At 37.8% G+C, this 20667-nt stretch overlaps 1 protein-coding gene across 2 annotated transcripts in view; it reads left to right on the top strand.

The window, feature by feature from the left end:
• LOC139743595 (integrin beta-1-like) overlaps positions 1–20667 on the top strand; it is a 159792-nt gene that overhangs the window by 38273 nt on the left and 100852 nt on the right. Inside the window, exon 1 of one of the 2 annotated variants that reach the window (XM_071654073.1) lies at positions 12753–12891. The exons of the other annotated variant lie outside the window; for it this stretch is intronic. The gene's annotated coding sequence lies outside the window, so the exon portion shown is untranslated. Of the gene's footprint in view, positions 1–12752; positions 12892–20667 lie in introns of those variants that run through there. 2 annotated transcript variants of the gene reach the window in all.

Below are 20667 nucleotides of genomic sequence, written 5' to 3'. Positions count from 1 at the left end.
GTTTGATAAAATGTATTGTCAGATGCAAAGATTTCAGCTACTTATAACAGTTGTCACCAATGACAAGTTTTGTGGAACGCCCCCTGGATTTACATAGCCTTACCAAGTTTCATTCACAGATGATTGTTTTCAACTTGCGGCATGATACACAAGAAACGATATTGGATGGATAGACATCTAGAACATAAAAAGGGGCTTTCAAAACCTATAGTATTGTGCATACCCTGACTGCTACCAGGTCTGGTGGTACACTATTTGATTGCTCCAAGTCTCATGAATCCACATCATATGTTCTCCCAGCAAACTCAGCAGCTTGACTGTGGTTTCTGAAGGCTTTCCTCTTGCTAGCTTGACAAGACCTTCCACCAAAAACTGGCCACTGCTCAAAAAAGCTTGGCATCGTTTTCTGGGAGAAGGAGTGAGAAGTACTGTTCAACCTGCAAGTGTAAGGACCATGAACATACATAATTATCAAGTGGCTACAAGTCCGCAAACTGTCAAACTGGTGCGCAAGGTGTGATGCACTGGCTTAGGATTCAAAGTACTGAACATCCACATAACTGCACTAGTGTATTTACTGTATACAAGTGCATGAAACAGATTTATCTTGTGTGCATGGAGGACTTGATCAGAACTGCAGAAAACATTTTTTTTTTTTCAGGTGGCTTCAAATTAATTCAGTCGGTGATTCCATTACATACCTCCTTGAGATATGCTCATAATTTCAAGTTCGTTTAATTAGTCAGCAGGGGGGGGGGGGGGGGGGGGCAATAATATCCTGCTTCCAGGTATTCGTCATCTTTATGCAGTGTACATTTATGCAACTATTATTTGAGGAGAAATGGAAAAATCAATTGCCATTTTGCAATAGATCTACTCTCATTTTCAACGTTTTTTAGATAGATAATAAAAGGTCTTTTTGCAATTCTGTCATTTTCAAGATTCTCATTCTCAAGTGTACTATTGCCAATATCATTAAGTGTGGCAATAACATAAGTATGGGGAAGAGGCACATTCCAGAAGGGATTTTTTTTTTCCAAGAGATTATTTCAACAAATACTACCATCAAAGTAGACGTATATTCCCTCATCTGAATCATGAAAAAAAAAGCGATGATATTCCATTTTGACTCATTTGTGAAATTTAGGATCAGTTCTCAGACAGAGAACAACTGCCACTTATTACTAGGGGCTGTGATTCTGTTTCTCGTACCCTTGAACTCGCACCTAAGATCTAGTGCACTGTCTTAACATGGACTTGGTGGAAATACCGGTTTTACATGCATGTACGTCATCAACTTTATAAGAGCATATTCTTGTATACATGTATAATGTAACTTTGTAAGCGGTTAGCAAACTCAATACAAGTACTAGTAGTACTCATATTAGAAACTAGTTAGTAGATTCTAACGTAAGATCCACGCGCAAACACTAGCGTCCTATAGGCCCCTACAGCTACTGAAAACATCACGTAACCTGTTAGTGGTAAACAAAAATCTTGTACTTGAACGTACAAATACCTCCACAATGTAAAAAGATTTTTATAACCAAATGATTAATAACTACAAAGAAAGATGAAGACAATTATTCAACAGCACGAGAAGAAGAGGAAGAAGAAGAAGAAGAATACAATAACACAAACAACAGGACGAATCTGTTCTTCGCTGAAAAGAACACGATGTAAACCGACCTCAAGTTTGAAAATAGATTCGATATCCCCGGGAGATTTTCTCATGTATAAATGTCAGGAATAATTATGTTTAGAGGCCGCTTTCAGATGACAATCTCTAGAAAAGGGAAAATCCCGTATGTAATTCTTTCCATCTCGGCATTACCCCCTCCCCATCCCACTACCCCCTCCCCATCCTATTCCCTTATACGAACAAAGACAAGGGGAATTCACCAAAACTTTACAAGTTCATAACTTCTGAGCAGATTGCCAGATTTTCCTCGAACTTACACATTAACATACCATTGGAAATTCACTATATGAATCAATCTGCATTTCTCGTCTTGCTGAACACACTTTTACGTTGAGGGGAAAATTTAACATGAACATTTCATACTCTCCTTTCATTTTGTAGAGCAAAAGAGACATGGACTCTTTGAGGGGTGTAGGTGGGACTTTTCTTACGACTTCCAACTCGCCTTGAGCACATTGAAAACAACAGTTAGCACGTCTACAACGAAAAAGAACACCTGCTCGAGCGAAAGGTCAGTTTTGGTAACCGAGAGGGGGTTGGGAGCGCACGCCCCCTTTATGATGTTGTCACGGCAACACCAAGCGTTGTGTGTACAAGTTGTCTCCACCACAGGTTGAGTCGGGGAAAGCAGGGAGGTGAGACGAAAACCTCCCTGTATTAAAGGGATTTTCCCTTTTCTAGAGATTGTCATCTGAAAGCGGCCTCTAAACATAATTATTCCTGACATTTATATTGTACATTTTGCTTCAAAATGCTACTCCTTCGCCATTTCTAACCCAATTTTGATTCTGTTTGCTTTATATGATAGCACTACATGGGAGCTTTGAAACTTCTACACAGAATTTCAGTTGTGACCTTTGACCTTGACCTTTGACCTATATTGTACATTTTGCTTCAAAATGCTACTCCTTCGCCATTTCTAACCCGATTTTGATTCCGGCTGCTTTATGTGATAGCACTAGGTGAGGGCTTCAAAACTTCTACACAGAATTTTGACCTTTGACTTTTTTGATCTTTGACCTTGATGTTTTACCTATATTGTACATTGGCTACAAAATGCTACTCCTTCGCCATTTCTAACCCGATTTCGATTCCGTTTGCTTTAAGTGATGGCACTAGGTGAGGGCTTCAAAACTTCTACACAGAATTTTGACCTTTGACTTCTTTGACCTCTGACCTTGATTTTTGACCTGTATTGTACATTTTGCTACCAAATGCTACTCCTTCGCCATTTCTAACCCGATTTCGATTCCGTTTGCTTTATGTGATGGCACTAGGTGAGGGCTTCAAAACTTCTACACAGAATTTTGACCTTTGACTTCTTTGACCTTTGACCTTGATTTTTTACCTATATTGTACATTGGCTACAAAATGCTACTCCTTCGCCATTTCTAACCCAATTTCGATTCCGTTTGCTTTAAGTGATGGCACTTGTGATGGCACTGGGTGAGGACTTCAAAACTTGTACACAGAATTTTGACCTTTGACTTCTTTGACCTTGATCTTTTTACCTATATTGTACATTTTGCTACTAAATGCTACTTCCGGCGGGGACATATATTACGCACCGCGTAATTTCTACTTTTCCTTGTTGTTTGTCCATCACTCAGTCCATGTTTGTATGGCAAACAGTGAAAAAAAAAGCAGTTTCAGTGGGAACTCCTAAAGAATGCATCACTTCATTATCTATTTAAAACTTTAGATCTCAGTTCACGAACTCGGGGTAACTCCAAATGTCCAAAGGTTGATGAGAGGTTTTACATACTGTAGACAAAACACATATTTAATGTGCTTTGAACAATGTGTCGAAGGCACTCTGAATGATATCACCAGGGCAGGGTAGTACCAAGTGGTCAACAATGAAGTAATATTAGTATACATGTATGTTATCCTTCTGACGTCCTCTGTCAAGCAAGTAGAGCTGCATCTTCTTCTGCTTTCCCTCTTCAAGTGGTGATCAAAACTAGCATCAGGCTGAAAATGTAAGGAAACAATGAAAAACAAACATACATTGTATGAATCTATTACAAATAAAAACTAGACAAATTTGACTGTGACCTTTATTTCGATTCCAAAATGCAATTTGATAGACTCAGTCATACATAGGCTTACCACATTTTATTCACATGTATGATTATTTTAACAGATTTCAAGCTATCACACACACGGAGGGATGGACTACTCAAAGCCATAACAATTCAGGCACCACTTCTTGGCAGAGGATAATAAATGGATCTTATTCCATTTTACTTAAAGATCACTATAATTTCACAATTAAAACTCACTTATACCTATTTTTTCTTAAAGAAGCTTTGAAATTGATCACTTTTCTCTTATTCGTGACTGATCAAAAAGCAACTTCAAAATTTTAGCCTACATATGGGGAAGACAATCTTTAAAGTTCAAGGATCGACTTTGAAGCACTCACGAGTAAAGTTCTCGTCGACATCAGGACATAACCCTGACAAAGGCAAGTGCGTAAAAATATTCACAACATCCAAAAAAAAAAGTTAACCTGTGAAACATTGAAAAGCAAGTGATCTAAATAAATATTACATTGTCCAACAACACCAAAAAAAAAAAAACCCCAAAAATTTCCCTTGACCTCTAATTTCTTTTCTAATACAAAAACAGATCATAGAAAGTAGAAAATGCAAAATCAATTAAACTCGTAAAAATCAATTTCATTTTCAGAATACCAAAGTACTGTGAGTTCTAATTGCCTGTCCAAAATGACTCATAAAGGCTTGTTCAGATATGATAAGACAAACTCAAGCAACACTTTAGTGCACAAATCAATGGGATATGAGATGGTAAAAAACAAACAAATAAACAAATCAAAACACAACAAAACAAAACAAAAACACTGAGGCAAGAGGAATATATTTTGCCACACAGTGGCAAGAAGTTATGGTGCAATCAAGCTCAAAAGTTAGTGACGATACGATGTCATGAGTTTATCTTTATCTTATTATTTTTTTTTTAGTCATGTGCATTCATTAACATAATGAAAGTGAAGTGGTTCGGCGCACCATATCTGAACACTAAAAATGCCAGGGGGTTTGTCGCATCATATTTGAACAAACCTTATAGTCATGTAGACTTACCTTTTGAAATCGGATAAGGTAGTCTATAGCCAAAGCCACAGAAATCTTGCACAATCCTTGCGCCCTGGTTCACAGGTGGAAGCAGATAGAGTACAAGAAGGATTTGCAGGTTACTTACATTCTATGCTGTGTTGTAAGAAATGCATGTTATATACAATATATTCTACAACTCATTAACAAAGTATCCAGGTATCAACAGAAATTATCAGTGAATTGCACTGCATAATCAGGGAGCATTAAGTAAAACACATGATCCTTCATGTAGGATGAACCCATGGGTTGTTGCGTGGCTTCTTTAACAAAAGAAAAGAAAAAAAAATCTTCTTTATTTCATTTCATCAGCATCTCCAAAATAACAAAATTACATTACATATTGATTTGTGACTGTGAACTTTTATATTACAAGTGAGTTTGGTGAAATCCATTCATCTGCCTTTGAAAAATCAAAGTCACAAGATATTTCCTTGCATTTTTTTTTTCATAATGAAGGGCTCCTGACCCTTGATTATTGACCTCATGACCCTCATTGACTCCAGGAAAACGTTTGATAAAATGTATTGTCAGATGCAAAGATTTCAGCTACTTATAACAGTTGTCACCAATGACAAGTTTTGTGGAACGCCCCCTGGATTTACATAGCCTTACCAAGTTTCATTCACAGATGATTGTTTTCAACTTGCGGCATGATACACAAGAAACGATATTGGATGGATAGACATCTAGAACATAAAAAGGGGCTTTCAAAACCTATAGTATTGTGCATACCCTGACTGCTACCAGGTCTGGTGGTACACTATTTGATTGCTCCAAGTCTCATGAATCCACATCATATGTTCTCCCAGCAAACTCAGCAGCTTGACTGTGGTTTCTGAAGGCTTTCCTCTTGCTAGCTTGACAAGACCTTCCACCAAAAACTGGCCACTGCTCAAAAAAGCTTGGCATCGTTTTCTGGGAGAAGGAGTGAGAAGTACTGTTCAACCTGCAAGTGTAAGGACCATGAACATACATAATTATCAAGTGGCTACAAGTCCGCAAACTGTCAAACTGGTGCGCAAGGTGTGATGCACTGGCTTAGGATTCAAAGTACTGAACATCCACATAACTGCACTAGTGTATTTACTGTATACAAGTGCATGAAACAGATTTATCTTGTGTGCATGGAGGACTTGATCAGAACTGCAGAAAACATTTTTTTTTTTTCAGGTGGCTTCAAATTAATTCAGTCGGTGATTCCATTACATACCTCCTTGAGATATGCTCATAATTTCAAGTTCGTTTAATTAGTCAGCAGGGGGGGGGGGGGCAATAATATCCTGCTTCCAGGTATTCGTCATCTTTATGCAGTGTACATTTATGCAACTATTATTTGAGGAGAAATGGAAAAATCAATTGCCATTTTGCAATAGATCTACTCTCATTTTCAACGTTTTTTAGATAGATAATAAAAGGTCTTTTTGCAATTCTGTCATTTTCAAGATTCTCATTCTCAAGTGTACTATTGCCAATATCATTAAGTGTGGCAATAACATAAGTATGGGGAAGAGGCACATTCCAGAAGGGATTTTTTTTTTCCAAGAGATTATTTCAACAAATACTACCATCAAAGTAGACGTATATTCCCTCATCTGAATCATGAAAAAAAAAGCGATGATATTCCATTTTGACTCATTTGTGAAATTTAGGATCAGTTCTCAGACAGAGAACAACTGCCACTTATTACTAGGGGCTGTGATTCTGTTTCTCGTACCCTTGAACTCGCACCTAAGATCTAGTGCACTGTCTTAACATGGACTTGGTGGAAATACCGGTTTTACATGCATGTACGTCATCAACTTTATAAGAGCATATTCTTGTATACATGTATAATGTAACTTTGTAAGCGGTTAGCAAACTCAATACAAGTACTAGTAGTACTCATATTAGAAACTAGTTAGTAGATTCTAACGTAAGATCCACGCGCAAACACTAGCGTCCTATAGGCCCCTACAGCTACTGAAAACATCACGTAACCTGTTAGTGGTAAACAAAAATCTTGTACTTGAACGTACAAATACCTCCACAATGTAAAAAGATTTTTATAACCAAATGATTAATAACTACAAAGAAAGATGAAGACAATTATTCAACAGCACGAGAAGAAGAGGAAGAAGAAGAAGAAGAATACAATAACACAAACAACAGGACGAATCTGTTCTTCGCTGAAAAGAACACGATGTAAACCGACCTCAAGTTTGAAAATAGATTCGATATCCCCGGGAGATTTTCTCATGTATAAATGTCAGGAATAATTATGTTTAGAGGCCGCTTTCAGATGACAATCTCTAGAAAAGGGAAAATCCCGTATGTAATTCTTTCCATCTCGGCATTACCCCCTCCCCATCCCACTACCCCCTCCCCATCCTATTCCCTTATACGAACAAAGACAAGGGGAATTCACCAAAACTTTACAAGTTCATAACTTCTGAGCAGATTGCCAGATTTTCCTCGAACTTACACATTAACATACCATTGGAAATTCACTATATGAATCAATCTGCATTTCTCGTCTTGCTGAACACACTTTTACGTTGAGGGGAAAATTTAACATGAACATTTCATACTCTCCTTTCATTTTGTAGAGCAAAAGAGACATGGACTCTTTGAGGGGTGTAGGTGGGACTTTTCTTACGACTTCCAACTCGCCTTGAGCACATTGAAAACAACAGTTAGCACGTCTACAACGAAAAAGAACACCTGCTCGAGCGAAAGGTCAGTTTTGGTAACCGAGAGGGGGTTGGGAGCGCACGCCCCCTTTATGATGTTGTCACGGCAACACCAAGCGTTGTGTGTACAAGTTGTCTCCACCACAGGTTGAGTCGGGGAAAGCAGGGAGGTGAGACGAAAACCTCCCTGTATTAAAGGGATTTTCCCTTTTCTAGAGATTGTCATCTGAAAGCGGCCTCTAAACATAATTATTCCTGACATTTATATTGTACATTTTGCTTCAAAATGCTACTCCTTCGCCATTTCTAACCCAATTTTGATTCTGTTTGCTTTATATGATAGCACTACATGGGAGCTTTGAAACTTCTACACAGAATTTCAGTTGTGACCTTTGACCTTGACCTTTGACCTATATTGTACATTTTGCTTCAAAATGCTACTCCTTCGCCATTTCTAACCCGATTTTGATTCCGGCTGCTTTATGTGATAGCACTAGGTGAGGGCTTCAAAACTTCTACACAGAATTTTGACCTTTGACTTTTTTGATCTTTGACCTTGATGTTTTACCTATATTGTACATTGGCTACAAAATGCTACTCCTTCGCCATTTCTAACCCGATTTCGATTCCGTTTGCTTTAAGTGATGGCACTAGGTGAGGGCTTCAAAACTTCTACACAGAATTTTGACCTTTGACTTCTTTGACCTCTGACCTTGATTTTTGACCTGTATTGTACATTTTGCTACCAAATGCTACTCCTTCGCCATTTCTAACCCGATTTCGATTCCGTTTGCTTTATGTGATGGCACTAGGTGAGGGCTTCAAAACTTCTACACAGAATTTTGACCTTTGACTTCTTTGACCTTTGACCTTGATTTTTTACCTATATTGTACATTGGCTACAAAATGCTACTCATTCGCCATTTCTAACCCAATTTCGATTCCGTTTGCTTTATGTGATGGCACTGGGTGAGGACTTCAAAACTTGTACACAGAATTTTGACCTTTGACTTCTTTGACCTTGATCTTTTTACCTATATTGTACATTTTGCTACTAAATGCTACTTCCGGCGGGGACATATATTACGCACCGCGTAATTTCTACTTTTCCTTGTTGTTTGTCCATCACTCAGTCCATGTTTGTATGGCAAACAGTGAAAAAAAAGCAGTTTCAGTGGGAACTCCTAAAGAATGCATCACTTCATTATCTATTTAAAACTTTAGATCTCAGTTCACGAACTCGGGGTAACTCCAAATGTCCAAAGGTTGATGAGAGGTTTTACATACTGTAGACAAAACACATATTTAATGTGCTTTGAACAATGTGTCGAAGGCACTCTGAATGATATCACCAGGGCAGGGTAGTACCAAGTGGTCAACAATGAAGTAATATTAGTATACATGTATGTTATCCTTCTGACGTCCTCTGTCAAGCAAGTAGAGCTGCATCTTCTTCTGCTTTCCCTCTTCAAGTGGTGATCAAAACTAGCATCAGGCTGAAAATGTAAGGAAACAATGAAAAACAAACATACATTGTATGAATCTATTACAAATAAAAACTAGACAAATTTGACTGTGACCTTTATTTCGATTCCAAAATGCAATTTGATAGACGCAGTCATACATAGGCTTACCACATTTTATTCACATGTATGATTATTTTAACAGATTTCAAGCTATCACACACACGGAGGGATGGACTACTCAAAGCCATAACAATTCAGGCACCACTTCTTGGCAGAGGATAATAAATGGATCTTATTCCATTTTACTTAAAGATCACTATAATTTCACAATTAAAACTCACTTATACCTATTTTTTTCTTAAAGAAGCTTTGAAATTGATCACTTTTCTCTTATTCGTGACTGATCAAAAAGCAACTTCAAAATTTTAGCCTACATATGGGGAAGACAATCTTTAAAGTTCAAGGATCGACTTTGAAGCACTCACGAGTAAAGTTCTCGTCGACATCAGAACATAACCCTGACAAAGGCAAGTGCGTAAAAATATTCACAACATCCAAAAAAAAAAGTTAACCTGTGAAACATTGAAAAACAAGTGATCTAAATAAATATTACATTGTCCAACAACACCAAAAAAAAAACCCCAAAATTTCCCTTGACCTCTAATTTCTTTTCTAATACAAAAACAGATCATAGAAAGTAGAAAATGCAAAATCAATTAAACTCGTAAAAATCAATTTCATTTTCAGAATACCAAAGTACTGTGAGTTCTAATTGCCTGTCCAAAATGACTCATAAAGGCTTGTTCAGATATGATAAGACAAACTCAAGCAACACTTTAGTGCACAAATCAATGGGATATGAGATGGTAAAAAAACAAACAAATAAACAAATCAAAACACAACAAAACAAAACAAAAACACTGAGGCAAGAGGAATATATTTTGCCACACAGTGGCAAGAAGTTATGGTGCAATCAAGCTCAAAAGTTAGTGACGATACGATGTCATGAGTTTATCTTTATCTTATTATTTTTTTTTTTTTTAGTCATGTGCATTCATTAACATAATGAAAGTGAAGTGGTTCGGCGCACCATATCTGAACACTAAAAATGCCAGGGGGTTTGTCGCATCATATTTGAACAAACCTTATAGTCATGTAGACTTACCTCTTGAAATCGGATAAGGTAGTCTATAGCCAAAGCCACAGAAATCTTGCACAATCCTTGCGCCCTGGTTCACAGGTGGAAGCAGATAGAGTACAAGAAGGATTTGCAGGTTACTTACATTCTATGCTGTGTTGTAAGAAATGCATGTTATATACAATATATTCTACAACTCATTAACAAAGTATCCAGGTATCAACAGAAATTATCAGTGAATTGCACTGCATAATCAGGGAGCATTAAGTAAAACACATGATCCTTCATGTAGGATGAACCCATGGGTTGTTGCGTGGCTTCTTTAACAAAAGAAAAGAAAAAAAAATCTTCTTTATTTCATTTCATCAGCATCTCCAAAATAACAAAATTACATTACATATTGATTTGTGACTCCGAACTTTTATATTACAAATGAGTTTGGTGAAATCCATTCATCTGCCTTTGAAAAATCAAAGTCACAAGATATTTCCTTGCATTTTTTTTTTCATAATGAAGGGCTCCTGACCCTTGATTATTGACCTCATGACCCTCATTGACTCCAGGAAAACGTTTGATAAAATGTATTGTCAGATGCAAAGATTTCAGCTACTTATAACAGTTGTCACCAATGACAAGTTTTGTGGAACGCCCCCTGGATTTACATAGCCTTACCAAGTTTCATTCACAGATGATTGTTTTCAACTTGCGGCATGATACACAAGAAACGATATTGGATGGATAGACATCTAGAACATAAAAAGGGGCTTTCAAAACCTATAGTATTGTGCATACCCTGACTGCTACCAGGTCTGGTGGTACACTATTTGATTGCTCCAAGTCTCATGAATCCACAACATATGTTCTCCCAGCAAACTCAGCAGCTTGACTGTGGTTTCTGAAGGCTTTCCTCTTGCTAGCTTGACAAGACCTTCCACCAAAAACTGGCCACTGCTCAAAAAAGCTTGGCATCGTTTTCTGGGAGAAGGAGTGAGAAGTACTGTTCAACCTGCAAGTGTAAGGACCATGAACATACATAATTATCAAGTGGCTACAAGTCCGCAAACTGTCAAACTGGTGCGCAAGGTGTGATGCACTGGCTTAGGATTCAAAGTACTGAACATCCACATAACTGCACTAGTGTATTTACTGTATACAAGTGCATGAAACAGATTTATCTTGTGTGCATGGAGGACTTGATCAGAACTGCGGAAAACATTTTTTTTTTTCAGGTGGCTTCAAATTAATTCAGTCGGTGATTCCATTACATACCTCCTTGAGATATGCTCATAATTTCAAGTTCGTTTGATTAGTCAGCAGGGGGGGGGGGGCAATAATATCCTGCTTCCAGGTATTCGTCATCTTTATGCAGTGTACATTTATGCAACTATTATTTGAGGAGAAATGGAAAAATCAATTGCCATTTTGCAATAGATCTACTCTCATTTTCAACGTTTTTTAGATAGATAATAAAAGGTCTTTTTGCAATTCTGTCATTTTCAAGATTCTCATTCTCAAGTGTACTATTGCCAATATCATTAAGTGTGGCAATAACATAAGTATGGGGAAGAGGCACATTCCAGAAGGGATTTTTTTCCAAGAGATTATTTCAACAAATACTACCATCAAAGTAGACGTATATTCCCTCATCTGAATCATGAAAAAAAAAAAGCGATGATATTCCATTTTGACTCATTTGTGAAATTTAGGATCAGTTCTCAGACAGAGAACAACTGCCACTTATTACTAGGGGCTGTGATTCTGTTTCTCGTACCCTTGAACTCGCACCTAAGATCTAGTGCACTGTCTTAACATGGACTTGGTGGAAATACCGGTTTTACATGCATGTACGTCATCAACTTTATAAGAGCATATTCTTGTATACACGTATAATGTAACTTTGTAAGCGGTTAGCAAACTCAATACAAGTACTAGTAGTACTCATATTAGAAACTAGTTAGTAGATTCTAACGTAAGATCCACGCGCAAACACTAGCGTCCTATAGGCCCCTACAGCTACTGAAAACATCACGTAACCTGTTAGTGGTAAAGAACAATCTTGTACTTGAACGTACAAATACCTCCACAATGTAAAAAAGATTTTTATAACCAAGTGATTAATGACTACAAAGAAAGATGAAGACAATTATTCAACAGCACGAGAAGAAGAGGAAGAAGAAGAAGAAGAAGAATACAATAACACAAACAACAGGACGAATCTGTTCTTCGCTGAAAAGAACACGATGTAAACCGACCTCAAGTTTGAAAATAGATTCGATATCCCCGGGAGATTTTCTCATGTATAAATGTCAGGAATAATTATGTTTAGAGGCCGCTTTCAGATGACAATCTCTAGAAAAGGGAAAATCCCGTATGTAATTCTTTCCATCTCGGCATTACCCCCTCCCCATCCCACTACCCCCTCCCCATCCTATTCCCTTATACGAACAAAGACAAGGGGAATTCACCAAAACTTTACAAGTTCATAACTTCTGAGCAGATTGCCAGATTTTCCTCGAACTTACACATTAACATACCATTGGAAATTCACTATATGAATCAATCTGCATTTCTCGTCTTGCTGAACACACTTTTACGGTGAGGGGAAAATTTAACATGAACATTTCATACTCTCCTTTCATTTTGTAGAGCAAAAGAGACATGGACTCTTTGAGGGGTGTAGGTGGGACTTTTCTTACGACTTCCAACTCGCCTTGAGCACATTGAAAACAACAGTTAGCACGTCTACAACGAAAAAGAACACCTGCTCGAGCGAAAGGTCAGTTTTGGTAACCGAGAGGAGGTTGGGAGCGCACGCCCCCTTTATGATGTTGTCACGGCAACACCAAGCGTTGTGTGTACAAGTTGTCTCCACCACAGGTTGAGTCGGGGAAAGCAGGGAGGTGAGACGAAAACCTCCCTGTATTAAAGGGATTTTCCCTTTTCTAGAGATTGTCATCTGAAAGCGGCCTCTAAACATAATTATTCCTGACATTTATATTGTATATTTTGCTTCAAAATGCTACTCCTTCGCCATTTCTAACCCAATTTTGATTCTGTTTGCTTTATATGATAGCACTACATGGGAGCTTTGAAACTTCTACACAGAATTTCAGTTGTAACCTTTGACCTTGACCTTTGACCTATATTGTACAGTTTGCTTCAAAATGCTACTCCTTCGCCATTTCTAACCCGATTTTGATTCCGGCTGCTTTATGTGATAGCACTAGGTGAGGGCTTCAAAACTTCTACACAGAATTTTGACCTTTGACTTTTTTGATCTTTGACCTTGATGTTTTACCTATATTGTACATTGGCTACAAAATGCTACTCCTTCGCCATTTCTAACCCGATTTCGATTCCGTTTGCTTTAAGTGATGGCACTAGGTGAGGGCTTCAAAACTTCTACACAGAATTTTGACCTTTGACTTCTTTGACCTCTGACCTTGATTTTTGACCTGTATTGTACATTTTGCTACCAAATGCTACTCCTTCGCCATTTCTAACCCGATTTCGATTCCGTTTGCTTTATGTGATGGCACTAGGTGAGGGCTTCAAAACTTCTACACAGAATTTTGACCTTTGACTTCTTTGACCTTTGACCTTGATTTTTTACCTATATTGTACATTGGCTACAAAATGCTACTCCTTCGCCATTTCTAACCCAATTTCGATTCCGTTTGCTTTATGTGATGGCACTGGGTGAGGACTTCAAAACTTGTACACAGAATTTTGACCTTTGACTTCTTTGACCTTGATCTTTTTACCTATATTGTACATTTTGCTACTAAATGCTACTTCCGGCGGGGACATATATTACGCACCGCGTAATTTCTACTTTTCCTTGTTGTTTGTCCATCACTCAGGCCATGTTTGTATGGCAAACAGTGAAAAAAAAAGCAGTTTCAGTGGGAACTCCTAATAGTAGAGCAGATAAGCCCTCAAAATCACGTGAATTGTGCAAAATTTGACTAAAGCATGAAACTTTCACCAGTGTTAGTACATACCATAAGATTTATTTTAAGATAGGGAGGTAAGTCTGATTTGACCTCTGATGACCTCCAGAGGTCAATGTACTTTAGATATCAGAAAATCGATGTTTTTAGACATTTGCAAATGATATATGTGGTTATGTTGCACTAAACATGCATTTATACCACAGAGAAATCATTTCCAGATTCAACAGAGCACTGACAGGTTTTTACCTTTGACCTCTGATGACCTCTAGAGGTCAATGAACTTTAAATATCAAAATATCGATGTTTTTAGACATTTGTGAATGATATATGTGGTTATGATTCACTAAACATGCATCTATACTTCAGGGAAACCATTTTCTGATTCCACAGAGCATTGACAGTTTTTAACCTTTGACCTCTGATGACCTTTGTAGGTCAATGACCTCAAAATATTATATTGATCTGTGATGTCATTGGTTAATGGTAAGCATTGTTAAGATGTACAAAACAAGCATATTTGTCTTACAATGAAATTGTCTTCATATTCTAAAGAGCAGACAGGTTTCTACCTTTGACCTCTGATGACCTTGAGAGGTCAATGACCTCAGAATATCAGAATATTGAAGTATGACATCATTGGTGAAAGGTCAAACATGGTAAAGATGTACAAAACAAGCATATCTGTGTACAATGACATCGTCTTCATATTCCAAGGCACACAGACGAGTTTCTGCCTTTGACCTCTGATGATCTCGAGAGGTCAATGACCTCAAAGTATCAGAATAGTTTGGCATCATCAATGGTAAACATGATGATGTTTTAGAGAGCACTCGTAGGCCCTGTTTTTTAACGAGCCATTACCGTTCACCTATGAAAGTCACACAAGGTCAAATACCTCGAATGAAATGTGAGGATGTTAATTTTGATATTGCGATAGTTAATAGTTAATAATTGTTTATAATGTAGGGCTTACAAACCATGCATTTCTGTCACCAAAAAAGTGGCTACTCATTCCGCAGAACTTTTCAGGTAATTATCTAAGTCGGGTATGTGCACAGAGCAAGGGGTGTCGATCTGTTTTCACGTGGGGGGGGGGGACTTGGAAAATATGTAAAAGCATAAGTTCATGGTGCAAAGGAATGAAGCGGAGGGGGAGGGGGAGGATGTGGATGGGGGATTGGATTTTTGCAGGTTTAGACCTGAAATCAGTGATTCAGTGTAGCTCTTGTTTAATGTGTGCGTCATCACTCATACGGAAGTTGATGGGGTGTGGGTGCATCTCACCTACCCTCCTCCCAAAGACGAAGTTTTTTTTTTTTTAAAGAATCTGATGCATACGTTTTGGGGAATATTTGGAAAATTATGGATCACCAAGGTGTACCAAGTCTATATGGATGGGAACCCAGCAAGCGCAGCGTTGGCGAGGGTAGGGTATTCCACTCCCATTCGACAGAGCTCTTGTATTTTGAGAAATGAGATTCAACGACCTGGCACACAGGCACTTTTGAAGGAATACCTCGAAATTTGTATCAAAAAGGTGTAGTAAGTCAGCCATCTATGGAGGAAGACCAATCGACAGAAGGATGTTGGTGGAGGTATCCCCCTCCCACATTATGGAGCTTTTGCATTCTTTTGTTTGCAATTCAATGATCTCGTGCCACTCTTGGTTGAACTACCATTTTGAAAAAAAAAGTCCATACCCAAATGTGTAGCCATAATCAATGCATGGAGGAGAGGTTGATACAGCGAGAGGAGGGTATGAAAGGGGCTGTCCCCCAATCCTTCCCATGCGAGGGAGCCTTTGCAGTAAGAATAGAAATGTAAAAAAAAAAAAAATCTAGTATACACATTTATGATGGAATATTTGGGAAATTATCAGTAAAAGGAGTGTACCAAATCTAAGGGTAGAAACCGAGGAGGGATTGTTAATTGAAAGATACACTACCCCCTCCAACAAGAGGGATTTTCTTTAATATGTTGGAACTGAAATTAAAGATCTAGTACATTGTGATGATATAGAACAAAAATGGGACAAAAGCACTGAGCGTATATGGAAGGGGACATAACGAAAGATAGTGTGGGGGAGGGGGTATGCAAAGGAGATTCTGCCTTTTAATCTGGTGCATACTATAGCTGAAATGTTCGGTGACAGTTCATTTTCTGTCAAAAAAGTGAAGAAAAAAAATCTCAATCTCAGGAAATACTTGGAGGCAAAGTTTTATGTCCCCACCATTCCCCCTCCCATATTTTCTCGGGAGGCGGGGCAAATGCCTCTTGCCTTCCAAAATGAACAATCGTGCATATATAGGAAAGGCTTTTCATCTTTGGAATTCAAATAAAAATATTTCTTAAAAACATTTTTCATAGAATAAGGGAAATTATCATTCCCCAAAGTATGTTATATCTGTGGAAGGAACCAAGCAGGGGGAAGGAGTCTATCGAAAGGAGATATCCCCTCTCACAGAAGGGAGATTTTGCATTTCAGAATTAAATTTTAACAATCCGATGCACACTTAAAGTGAAAAACTTGGGCAGTTTTCTGTCTAAAAAGCAAAAAACAAAAAACAACAACAAAAACTAACAACAGCAAAACATAGTCCACATCTCAGAATTTAATGGGGTGTGGGTCAACTATCCCTGCCACCACCCCACCCCTCCTCCAAACTGATGCCCCGGTATGTGCATGTGTTTTATTCCACTTGTTGAAAAGAAGAGAGAGTTTTAAGAAACAATATTGTTCAGTGGTCGCTATCCCAGTCAAGTAAATTGTTTATCAATAAGGTGATTTCCTTCACCTGTATACCTTAAGATGATGTAGGCCTGGTATTTGCCTTGCACGTTATTACATCTATTTCTTTTTTTAGTATTCTCGTTTATATTTTGATGTGAAAGTTGTTTACTTTGCCACGATTTTATTTGTACATAGAAAAAATAATCCAAGACTGAAAATGAAACTGATACAATATTTAATGATTGACATGATGCACATATTGTGTATTTCTATAGCAATAAAAGTGAGCAATTCAAAAGGCGTGCACTCATTTCACATGAACATTAGCGATGATCCTCTGACCTCTGGAGGATATTGAAAGATATGCATCAAAATGTAAGAATATTGATGTCTGGTCTCATTGGTTTGTAATGGCCAGCTGCTTATGAAATAATAATTATATTTAAAAAAAATGCATTTTGTGCGTGTGTGTGTGTGTCCAAAATTGTATGCAGAGTATTCCACACACAGTTCAATTTTGACTTCCATCTAGGACAATGAGCGGTTACTTTTTTCTCAACTACACTGCAATATCAAAATCTATTGAAAAAACACGGTGGCGGCTGGGTCTAATACATTACCATTCCTTTTCGTTGGAGATCCATGCGGGATGGTCAAAACAAACATAAAAAATAGATATCTCAGACCTAATTGTTATAACAAAGCATCATATCCTCATATACCCAACCCAACCCTCTATGCCCAGACAATGTAAACCACCCCATGGACTTACTTGGAGCTTTAGAATATCCTTTGTCAACAGAGAGAGACATCCAAACTTTTGCAGTGCCGACTAAGATCTGCCATGGAACTGATTGGTATTGGCTCTGCATCATTGACAGCAGATCTCGTTTCCTATTCTCCTTCTTCTTCTTCTTCTTCTTCTTCTTCTTCTTCTTCTTCTTCTTCTTCATTATACTGTGTAATCTTGTAATATTCTGCCATGGAGCCTTTTCTTAATTGGTTAAAGAAGGTATCCAAAGAGCCATATTAAGCAAAAAACAACAAACAAATGCAAAAACAAAAAGAGAGACATATGTATCTTTAATAACAGAGCTGAATATTGAGTATCTCTCTCCTGAAGTGTTTCAAAGAGATACAAGAGACAGTGGCCGAGAGTAGCCGCCACCTTTTTTGGGAGTAGGCCTACTTTGTGTTCTTGCAAATGATGCCTGACATTTTTGGTCACTTGCCCTTTTTGAAGAATGCAGCAATAGAGCCACAACTTCCTGCGGAGTGGATATTGTGGGGTTCTTGATGCAGAACATCATCGCTGAATTTGCCTGAGTTGTACTTTCTTACAGGGATTGCCATTGTAGTTTTGTTTTGTTTTGCTTTGTTTTGTTTTTCAAGTGTGGCTGTAACACTGCTTGTTTCGCATATGATGGTCATTGCAGCTAAAGAGTGCATGTCTTCTCTGGATCATTCCAAACTTCATGATGTTTCACCTGGGTGAATGGATCCCAGATGATGCATGCATATTCCAAGATGGTCCATGATGTCGCAGCTGTGGACTGTATACTCCACGACCATGAGTCATTCATCGCAGTCATACTGTAACAACCCACCAGCTTTACACTGGCCAATACAGGCCCACCAGCTGGAAACTATGCAAATATTGCCCATGAGCTTGACACTTAGGCAAACCAGTCCCATAATGACTCCGGCAGATGGGGGAAAAGATCTATGAGACTTACACTGAATAGATTAAACACTCTGTATATCAGTCTCGTGGGCCTTGTTTTCCTCGAGTGTCGAGATAATGGCCATATTTGCCTATATTTGCTAGTCTACATAACTAACCCAAACATAACAGTTGTATTTGAGGTCACTGCCATCACTCAAGAAACTTAAGCTTTATTTCTGAAGTAATTGACCTCTCACATTCCAGAGACCTGTTACTATAAACCAATGCTCTGTGGAATATGCATACATACTTTGATCAAAACATCAATGCGTGATTTGTACGTGATTAAGCATTTACGATTACACCAATGAAGCCAAACATCAATACAGGTAAGCCTACACATGTGACCTCAGTGACCTCTCATTGTCCTGAGAGGTCAAAGTTGGATATAATGCACAGGCTAATGACCAATGTTCCATGGAATGACAAGATTCTTCTATTATAGCATAAATGATTGTACATCGGGTATTACAAAGTTGACCATTGACTATACATAGAATATCAATATTCTGATATTTTGAGGTCATTGACCTGTCACCTTCCTCAGAGGTCAAAGGTAGAGACACGTGAGTAATTTCTCTTGCTCTGTGGAATAGGAAAACAATTCAATTGTAATACAAATGCATATAACATCTAAATCATGTTTGTCATCAACCAATTGCACCAAATATCAATGTTCTGACATTTTGAGGTCATTGGCCTCATCATAGGTCATCTGAGGTCATCAGAGGTCAAAGGTAGAAATCTGACTCGAAAGGCTCAGTGGAACATTGAGGCAATTCCTCTTACAAAAATTAGTTTTTAAGTACATAATTATCGTGTTTCAGTTATGAGTGACGCATTAAAATATCAATTTTCTGACATTTTGAGGTCATTGACCTCTGAAGGTCATCAGAGGTCAAAGACAGAAACCTGTCAGGGCTCTGTGGAATATAAAGACAATTTCACTGTGACAAAAATTAAGTTTTAGTACATCATTACTGTGTTTTATCATTAACCAATGATGCAAAATATCAATTTTCTGACATTTTGAGGTCATTGACCTCTGGAGGTCATCAGAGGTCAAAGGTAGAAACCTGTCAGGGCTCTGTGGAACATAAAGACAATTTCACTGTGACAAATATTAAGTTTTAGCACATCATTACTGTGTTTATCATTAACCAATGACGCAAAATATCAATTTTCTTAGATTTTGAGGTCATTGACCTCTAGAGGTCATCAGAGGTCAAGTCAGACTTACCTCCCGATCTTAAAATTAATCTTATAGCATGTACTAACAATGGTGAAAGTTTCATGCTTTAGTCAAATTTTGCACAATTCTTCGGCTTATCTGCTCTACTATAAAGAATGCATCACTTCATTATCTATTTAAAACTTTAGATCTCAGTTCACGAACTCGGGGTAACTCCAAATGTCCAAAGGTTGATGAGAGGTTTTACATACTGTAGACAAAACACATATTTAATGTGCTTTGAACAATGTGTCGAAGGCACTCTGAATGATATCACCAGGGCAGGGTAGTACCAAGTGGTCAACAATGAAGTAATATTAGTATACATGTATGTTATCCTTCTGACGTCCTCTGTCAAGCAAGTAGAGCTGCATCTTCTTCTGCTTTCCCTCTTCAAGTGGTGATCAAAACTAGCATCAGGCTGAAAATGTAAGGAAACAATGAAAAACAAACATACATTGTATGAATCTATTACAAATAAAAACCAGACAAATTTGACTGTGACCTTTATTTCGATTCCAAAATGCAATTTGATAGACTCAGTCATACATAGGCTTACCACATTTTATTCACATGTATGATTATTTTAACAGATTTCAAGCTATCACACACACGGAGGGATGGACTACTCAAAGCCATAACAATTCAGGCACCACTTCTTGGCAGAGGATAATAAATGGATCTTATTCCATTTTACTTAAAGATCACTATAATTTTACAATTAAAACTCACTTATACCTATTTTTTCTTAAAGAAGCTTTGAAATTGATCACTTTTCTCTTATTCGTGACTGATCAAAAAGCAACTTCAAAATTTTAGCCTACATATGGGGAAGACAATCTTTAAAGTTCAAGGATCGACTTTGAAGCACTCACGAGTAAAGTTTTCGTCGACATCAGGACATAACC

Source organism: Diadema antillarum, unplaced genomic scaffold, assembly GCF_040938485.1.
Source record: "Diadema antillarum isolate AM-2024a unplaced genomic scaffold, OU_Dant_1.0 scf00000034, whole genome shotgun sequence".
NCBI classification, from domain to species: Eukaryota; Metazoa; Echinodermata; class Echinoidea; order Diadematoida; family Diadematidae; genus Diadema; species Diadema antillarum.
This window is presented reverse-complemented; position numbering and strand designations above follow the sequence as displayed.